At 43.6% G+C, this 9,762-nt stretch overlaps 1 protein-coding gene across 1 annotated transcript in view; it reads right to left on the bottom strand.

The window, feature by feature from the left end:
- LOC106939270 (spectrin beta chain, non-erythrocytic 1) overlaps positions 1–9,688 on the bottom strand; it is an 88,586-nt gene extending 78,898 nt beyond the window's left edge. Inside the window, exon 1 of the mRNA XM_015021630.1 lies at positions 9,270–9,688. The gene's annotated coding sequence lies outside the window, so the exon portion shown is untranslated. The remainder of the gene's footprint in view (positions 1–9,269) is intronic.
- Positions 9,689–9,762: the final 74 nt, after the last annotated feature.

Below are 9,762 nucleotides of genomic sequence, written 5' to 3'. Positions count from 1 at the left end.
TTATTCAAAATGTCTTTGTTATGACAACTTGACATTAACCAATAAATCATTACTGTTTAAACTTTACCTTTAATAACATAAAGTTACCTAATTTTTAAAGTGCAATCAGTATCAGTAATACTTTTATAACAAATTTATATCAGTAATGATTTCTTGGTTAATGTCAAGTTGTCATAACAAAGACATTTTGAATAATGTCAACTTTGTAAAAAGTGTCATAATTTACCGAATGACGCTTTATGACAACAGTCATAAATATTCATGAAGGCTTATTCATGTTCATGACATGTTATGTCATGTTTATGACAGTGTCATGACAGTCTTATTCACCCCCCTTCAAATAAAGTGTTACCTATTTGAATTATAAAGCTGTGTTTAAACAGAAACAATAAACTGATCCAGAGATCCTGAATCTTTTAGTTGTTAAACGTTTCTCCAGTTCATGTTCATGGATGTTTCTGCTCTGAGTTAATGTTGTTGTTTATAATCAGGTGTGTGTGTGTGCGTGTGTGTGTGTGTGTGTGTGTGTGTAGTTTCTCATGAATCTGTTAACTTCCTCCAGGAAACAGAGCCTGGATGAGAAGCTTTTGGCTTCCTGGACCAGAGGAGGAGGAGAACAGAGAACCCGATGACCTCTGACCCCTGACCCTCCACCTGTTAGCTGACACCTGCAGGCGTCTCAAAATCAACTACAGCAGAGTGAGAGGAACAGGAGGCCAACAGCTGCTTCATTCAGGTCACCAACACTGACATGGTTCAGAGAGAATGACTCCATCAGACCCTACAGGGGTCAAAGGTCATCACAGGATGGGTCTATACAGATGTGTTTGAATGGAGGACAAGACCTGGACATATGAGACGTCTGTCCATGATGGACAGCAAAGAGCTCAGACTGACTGCAGGCACGGTGGTGGAGGTATGATGATCTGGGCCCAGTTTTAACACCAAAGAATAGATTCGTGATTCCTACTCACAACGATTCAGCATCAATTTAAAACGTTTATAAAGTAAAACAAATCTGGTGTTTGTCGGCCTTTTGTAACTATGTGGTTCATTGTTGCCACGGAGATGGTACTGGGACGTACGCAAACACTGAAAGCACAAAAACATGGAGGAGACTGCAAAAACTAGAGACAGATTCAACCAGACAAATGAAGACTTTCAGAAACAGCAACGATGGACGGAGCCAAGATCCCAGTCAAACCAGCAGCTCCCTGTTCCAGCTCTGGTTCCTCCAGCTGACAGTAACCTGAAGCAGATGTCCTCCCCCCAAGGTCGCACCCCCCCGATAGTTCCCAGGATGCCGAGTGTGTCAGCGGGTATTTGTGGGTGAGGGATACACTGCTGTAAAGCTCCTTACCACACACACACACACACACACACACACACACACACACACACACACACACACACACACACACACACACACACACACATCAGGTTCTTCTGACTGAGCAGATTGTTTCATCTCTTCATGGCGAAGCAAAACAAACGTTCCTGACATCAGATCCTGGAGCAACACACACACACACACACACACACACACACACACAGTGATGAAGTCATGAGGGTTGTGCTGCGGCTCCGCCCTGCTGGTCTCTACTGATGGGTGGAGTCCAGTGATGTAAGCCTTTGAGTCGTCATAGCGACCATACAGAAAATGTGACCTCAGCTTCCAGGAACCAAAGTTCTGCAATCTGACGACGTTCAGAACCCAAAACAACATCTGCTCTGCTTAACGACACTTCACTGAACCTACTGGACATAAAGGTTTTACTCCAACTTACCTGAACTCATCAGCATGAAAAAAACTACTTTATGAGAAAATAACAAAAAAATAAAATAATGACAAACAAAACATAAAAAAAGATGCTAACTGTAGAAATATTTTTTGTATTAAACATTTTCAGTTTAAGAAAAATCTCATCCTGAAAAAAAATTTACAAAAAGTGTTGGAGGGCCTCATTTTTGTCATTCTTGAATTGCAGTTAATTTGTGGGCCACAAATGGCCCCCGGGCCACACTTTGGACACCCCTGGTTTAAAGTATGATGAATTCAATATTTGCCAAATATTTGTGGCTATGTATTTTCCATAGTCCAGCAGCCTAGTTAAAGGCTAAATTTTATTTGCTGAATCTTTATGTTTCTGTTCAGAGAGGCTGATGCTTCACATGCTGCCGTAAAACTCCAATAAACCAGAGAAAGAGGACAATACCTTTAACACCAGACAAAGTCTTGGTGCGGCTGAATAGATTTCCTTTCATGGTCCAGATTCAAATGAACGATAGGAAAATGTCTGCAGTTCCACAATTACATAACTTTCTTCATACAGCAAAATAACATAAAAGTTTAAATTGGACAGAAGTGAAAGATCAGTTCAGTAACTTGCAAAATATGAAGAAATTAATTATTAAATCTGTGTCATTAGCTAATAACTAATTCAGATTCAAAACTGTGAAAAATAAACAGGCTAAATTCTTGAGGAGAATCAACTAATAATACAAGAGAGGAGAGGATTTCTACCAGAAATAACCAAAACACGCTGACAGGATGAAATGATCACAGCTACTAACACAAAATTAACCGGAGGGACAGTCAGAGGGACTGAACCGGGTTCTGCTCGAACCACAACAAACAGCTAAGCTAAAGCTAACAGACCCAGATGTTTCTGCTCTAAGTTAATGTTGTTGTTTATAATCAGGTGTGTGTGTGTGTGTGTGTGTGTGTGTGTGTGTGTGTGTGTGTGTTTAGTTGATATCACGATATCAACCAAACATTAGAACAGCAGCAGAGAGTCAAAAAGGCAACAGTAGCATCAATATTGGAAATAAAAAGAGCGAAATCTTAATTATCCAGAGTAGCATTAGCATTGTGCTAACCAGAGTAGCATTAGCATCAAATTAACCACAGCGTTCATAACTCATTATAGCGAAGACCAAATGATAGCAGCTGATGAACAGACAAAGTAAACTGTGAAAAAGCGCAGAGCAATATGAAAGTTAAAACTAATAAAACATAAGTTGTAGCTTACCGGCCATCTGGAAAAATCCTCTGTTTGTCATTCAAGATGGAGGATTCGGTCTAAGCTCTCCCTCCACTACCGCTGTCGCCATTATCAAGTTTATCACCATAGCAACGCAAAACTTCCCGCCATCTACTGTGGCAGGACGAGACTAGTACATTCTCCTAGCAACCACAGGCTCCGGAAGTGAGCTGACGGGAGTCTGCTGGGGGAGTTTGGTTGATGGTACGGTCGTGTAAATAATTAAGATTACATTTAGACCAAAGGTGCTCAAGTCTAGTCCTCAAGAGCTACAGTCCTGCAAGTTTTAGATGCACCTTTACGCCAAGAGACCAGGATCAAATGGCTGGATTCCCTCTCCAGCTGCCATTCAGCTCTGAACAGGCCTGCTAACGAGATATTCATTTGATTTACGTGTGCTGGAGCAGGGAAGCATCTGAAAGTTGCAGGACTGTAGCTCTGGACTTGAGCACTCCTGATTTAGGCACACACTATTATGGGAAATAGGTTAGTAATTTTTTAAAATCATGTTTATAGATTATATAAAGATCCCCCCCCCACACACACATACATCGGGGACCTGCTGAAAGTCTCTAATCGGGTCTGAAAAGCCGCCAAATGTAGCGATAACCCCCCACCTCTACACCCCAACACTTGACCACGCCCCTCAATGTCTCTTGGCTCCGCCCACTTTGGTAGAACTTTTTAAAAATGTGTTTGGGGCGGAGCTAAGCGTTCACTGGGGGTTAGCTCCACTTTAAGATCCGATTCATCCTCAAACAAGCTGTATTAAATACTAAACCCAATAAAGATGGCTAGCGTAGTATTTCTGTCTGGTTCTGCAGCTAACGGGCCGGTCCAGAGTCAGTCAGTCTGCTGGTTTCCTGCCCAGAGGCAGCGACCCGCTTTCATTTCCTGTCCATGTCTGCATGCCGACCCCACCCTCCCTGCTGCAGTACTAACCCGGGCCTGGACCCACTCAGAACCATCTACTGACCCTGAACCAACCCAGCAGGGTCCAGGTTCTGGTTCTGGGTCCAGACACCACCCGACCTTTGACCCAACCCACCCGTCTAATGTCTCAGAGACACCAGAGAACAAACCGTCTCTGAAAGGGACGGTTTCTACCGACGCTGGACATCTGAACCTCCAGAACCAGCTGAGTTTAGTAGAACTGAACCGACCAATCAGAACCAGCTGAGCAGCACTGAAAGAAGGTTCACCTCCATGTAACCCAGCTATGTAAACACACACACACACACAGATCCGTGGTGAGAAGAAACAGAAACGGTTCAAACATCCCAGGAAGTCCCTGATGAGGTTCTGCTGGATTTCCACCCAGAACCGGGTCAGAGGATCATCAGCTGAATTCATCCTGAGGAAGAAATGTTCTGATCCAGTCCGGATCCACCTAAAAATACCAACATTATTACAGAAATCATGAACTAATCCGTCGTCTTTCTTTATGTTTGTTCTGTTTGTTTTTCTCCATCTGCAGGTCGGTTCTGGGTTTATTCGTCTCTTTGTGTTTTTCTCTTAGCAGATTATTTATGTTTCACTGTTTCTGATGTTTATTTAAGTTTCCAAATTAAACTTTCAACATTTAATCATCTCCTGCAGTGGCTTTGTTTATTTTTACTGAATAAAAGTCTGAAATGTTCCTTTAAAGGTTTTAAAGCTCAAATCTGTTGATTATTATATAAAAACATTAAAATGTTCACTTAGAAAACAAACATGTAGAGAGGTACACATACAGCAGGGCTGTAAACATGTGATTCCTAAGCACTGTGACTAAACCAACCTGACCAGTGGAACCGCTCCCGGACGTCCACAGTGGTCTAGTCCAATCACAGATGGCTTTAACAACTAAAGCTACCCAATTCTCTGTTTCAGATAAATAAGTGATGCTGATGAGATTAACTGTGAAATGTGTAAAAGTGTGATGTTTAGTGAGTTGAAAATCTGTAAACAGGTGAATTTCCTTCACAAATGACCTCAATTCTCTATTTTCTGCTAAAGTTGAAAAAACTCAATTTTAAATAAGAAATCAAATTAAAATCTCAGGTGAATAAGCTTTTTCATGCAATAAGTCATTAAAAATCATGGCAGCGATGGCTGTAAACATGATATTATATTCATCAGCCATTAGAACTCATCGTCAATCAGCCAATCAGAGGAGACCAGCGTCTGAGTGTTGGAGCAAAAAGCCCCGCCCACTGGGGGCGCGGCTAGGTAGTCAGTCATTTTACAGAACAGCTACAGATTCAACACAACTTATTATGAACTGTGTGATGCTGTTCATAACTTTATATTTTATTTTATTCTGACAAACCACAAAGAAGACCACTTCCTGTCGTCTTCTTCGTGGTTTCTGGCAGGAGCAACATCCAGCTGTTGGTCATGTGACTCGCATGATGCAAAAAAACAGCTGAAGAGCGCAACAACGTTTTATAGTAAAAGGTGTTTTTCTTTCTTAAAATTTACATCTTTCCATTTAGCAAATTAATTGGTGCAATTTATGGTTAATGGAAACATGGCTGAAGAAACCAGTGAAACCAGTGCAGAACATTTGGCCCAGATTAGAGCTATTCTGTGTATTTTGATCTGTAGCAGGTTTTACATGAAAACATTATTATTATTATTATTAGTATAAAGTTCTGAGGAACAATCAGCTTCCGGAGAGAAAAACTTCCAGCTTCAAATATTTCCACTGGAACATTTTTTTATCTTTTCCTTTCCCTTCGCCCCACTTCTCTCCTCCCTCAGGATCACTTCCCTCTCTCTTTCTCTCGCTCTCTCTCTCCCACGCATTCCGCCATCATCCCTCCATCTCTCCTCCCTTTTCCAGCCGCAGAAAGTTTTCACCTCCTCCCTCTGCTCTGCGTTCTCGCCTCAAACTCTGCTTTGGTTTGGAGTTCTGACACTGCAGCAGGAAGGAAGGAAAGAAGGAAAAGAGGGAAGGGATGGAGGAAGGAAGAGAGGGAAGAAGAGAGGAGTGTCTGGAGGACAGGAAGAGCTCCAGAAACGAGGCGTTCTGTCCTGGTTTGTGAGACAGCAGCAGCTCACCTTGCAGCTCTTCAGGGACGCTGCATCAGTTTAAGGTTTCAAGGTTCTGCAGCAGAACCAGCTGGACCAGAACCAAAGTTCTGCTAGTACCAGGGAGGACCGGTCCGGATGTAGAGCGTGGTCCTGGAGGAACCAGGAGCTTATTAAACTATTTATATAATATAAACCAGCAGAAAATAAATCAAATGTTTTTACTCTAAACTTACAGACTCCCCCCCCCCTCCTTTCTATCCGCCTGGTCACATGACTCAGCTGGACCAATCAGAGATGGCGATACATTCACTCTGTTTACCACATGGAAACAAACAGAAAAACCACAGAAGAAGAGAAGTAAACATGATGAAGTCTGGTGTAAGCGGACCTCTGAGGGTCTGGACCTGATCCAGACCAGAAGATTCTACCTCTGCAGGAACCGGACCCAGTCAGATCCAACATCAGCGTCGGGTCAGAACCAGGCTGTAGGTCTAGAAAAACACCTGAACTGTTGTTTGATGATGTCTGATGGGGTCCAACAAAACCGGAGCTGTTGGGTTAATAATAGCCCAGAGTTAGCTTAGCGACAGCTGCAGCACAGCTGATCATTGATGGGTCGGGTTTCTGACCGGGCCTGGCCTGCAGGACCTTTAAAACCATCCAGAACCATTCAGAACCTCTAGAACCAGAACCACATGGTCAGTAGATGAAGGAAGCCAATAAACAGAAAACTAACAGCTAACAGCAGCGGCCTTTAGTGGAGCTGCAGCTTCTGAGCCGGTTCTGATCCGGTTCTGTTGGACCAGGAGTGGTGCGGTTAGGATGCGTTCACTGACTCAGACTATGGTGAAAAAGTCGTTCGCCTGCTGTGTGAACGTTACCATAGTAACCAAGATGCCTAACTAAAGCAGAGGACATGATAAAGCGGCCATGTTGCATAAAATCAGCATCTTTGGCCTTTACATCATGTTATCATGTTCCTTCTTTAATTCATGTTTGAGAAATCTTTTCATCTCCATGGCAACCATTCAGCTGTGCAAAACACCCAGGTGGACCCAGCCCTGCCTTCAAGGTGCAGCTCCTCCCCCTCTCAACTCCTTCAGATTAGCCAGCACCAATTAGCAACACCTGCTGAGCTCGTTATAGGAGCTGCTGCTCAGGGTTAAAAGAGGAGCCATGATGGAATGACTTCCTGGAAGCGGACCTTCAGAAGGAGCAGGAGCTTCTTGAAGAGACAGAGACCCAATTTCAAGATGTTAATTTATGAAGTCAAATTGTTTTTCAGTTGTATTTGATATAAACAGCATCTTTACAATAACCAAAGGAAACATGATTAATTCATTGTGCCATTAAACGTCGCTATGTGCCTTTACTAGCATCGTTCATGTTGTCATTCAGGGTGATGATCAGAACCAGAACCAGGGTAGCCTATCCGGGTCACCTCCAGGTTTCCAGAACAAAAACATTTGATTGATTATTAATCTGCATGAGGCAGAAAATGTTTCATACCTGGAAGACAAACGGATCCGCCACCTTTCAGGCTGAGCTAACTGATTAGCTTCATCTGGAAGCCCTGGACTGACCTGACCCAGAGATCGGGTGGTTCTGATCCACTTCTGACCTGGTTTCTGTTTCTACCCAGAAAAAAAGTCAAATATCTGAGAGAAACCTGGAGCCGTTTTAACCGTCTGACATTAAACTCCATCATTAACTAAATTAATTTATCATTTTTTACTTGAACGTAGAGAAGCTAATTAACCTAACAGGATTTGGACAGTGGAACCAGAACCAGAACAGAACCGACTCAGACTCACACCTGCAGTTTCATCAATTTATTGAAAGAAACTGATTTGGAAACATGATGTTTTGCCTGATTTTATTTTTTGTTACTAATGTAAATTATTGTCATTTTGATCGTTAAAATATCAAAATTTCCATAAACTTGATATTTTATTCTGTCAGATGATGTAATTTTAAATATTAAATGATTGATCAGTTACTTCAGTAGAATATAATAAAAGTACTGATACTCTAACCGTAGGATGATGTTTAGTAAAAACCAGAGTTATATCAGAATAATTAATCAGGTTTAACTCTCAGCCTCCCAGCAGGAACAAACGGCGTCAGGCTGCAGGTTTTATAGTTTAAAACTATTAAACTATAAAACTTCTATAAAATCCGGGTTTTAAACCGTTTCAAAGGTTTCTCAGGGGAGTTTGGATCCAATAAAATGCTTGGAGGTATTGGGGGCGGGGCCTAGCCAACGCAGTGGACCAATCAGAGCACAGCGGGCTTCATGGAGGGAAGAGGGGGGGCCACAGCTGCTCCTTTAATTTTCTCCAGGAAACTCTAAAAGTCCAGCATCAAACGGAGTTTTATTGGACCTGAAGAGCTGCGTTTAGGTTCGGAAGTTCGGAACCAACAGCAAGCAGGTTCGGCAGAACTCACTGGGACTTTCTGAGATTCCCGTCAACAAGTTCCCGATTGTTCCCAACGGGGATGGAGGGAGGAAGAGGAGGAGGAAGATGAAGGAAAGAGGAGGAGGAGGAGGAGGAGGAAGAGGAGGAGGAGGAAGAGCAGCCTGGATCTGGTTACATAATTTCTCCACAGGATCTGAAGAGAGTCTGGGCTGCTGAAAAAAAACAAGAATAAAAACTAAAATAAAAACTAAAATAAAAACTAGAAAACGGCTCAAAACCGCAAAACCTCCGTTTTTCCTGCCGCAGAATCCCAGAAAACATTTTACATGATTTCTGCTCCGTCACTGCAGGAGCCGCTCCGTCAGGACGGGAGGGAAAAGTCAAAAAGCTGCAGAGGAGCCTGGAAAACCCTGGAAAACCCTGGAACCCCTGGAACCCGGTCAGAGCAGCGGCTTCCTGAACATTCTGCTGTTTGATTCTGAGGTCAGAAAGCCGACCACGCCTGCAGCTCCACCATCATCATCATCATCATCATCATCAAACCTTCTTCATCACAGAGAAGGTCACCACAAACCGCATCCGTCCGGAGAGGACGCGCCAACCCCGCAGAACCAGAACCAGAACCAGCGGGGAGCCGCAGCTCCGTATTCCCACAGGTGATCCCATGGATGCTGCAACAACAAGCAGCAGCAGAGCCGCAGCCGCCGGATCCCCGCACACCCCGCAGGGACAGACCCCGCACCGAGGAGCGGCTGAGGCGGAGCGCGGAGAGCGGGCGGACCCTCACCTGGTGGCCGACTGAAGCGCTCTGGAGTCCGGCTGGGAGTGAAGGACGGGCGGCCTGGAGGACTGCTGGCAGCTCGGAGAGAAAACACGGCAGCAGCAGCACTGAGCTCAAATCCACCAATCCTCCTCCTCCTCCTCTTCCTCCCCCCGCCCACAGCGCGGATCAGACTGCAGCGGAAGGTGCGCTCGGTTTACACACCGCCCTGCACCGGAGAGCCTGAATCAGGTTACAGATTAAAGGTTGATTAATTCAACTCAGAAAGTGAAACTCTTTAATCCTATTGGTTCATTCCACAAATACCAACATTTAAATTATGGTTATTTTAATGATTCTGCCTCAGAACTAAAGAAAAATCAGAAAAAAATGAAGTTATGATATCAGATCAATAAAAATAGATTTTTTAACGCAGGAATGTCCAGATCAGCGTCTTCATGCCTTGGAGCAGCTGAAGGACAAACAGTTAGAAACATGAAAACGTCTCTGGAGTCAGAAC

The sequence above is a fragment of the Poecilia latipinna genome, unplaced genomic scaffold, assembly GCF_001443285.1.
Source record: "Poecilia latipinna isolate Pla-1442-1.1 unplaced genomic scaffold, P_latipinna-1.0 Scaffold2817, whole genome shotgun sequence".
NCBI classification, from domain to species: Eukaryota; Metazoa; Chordata; class Actinopteri; order Cyprinodontiformes; family Poeciliidae; genus Poecilia; species Poecilia latipinna.
Note: the sequence above shows the minus strand (reverse complement) of the source record. Positions and strands in the feature narration are given on the sequence as shown.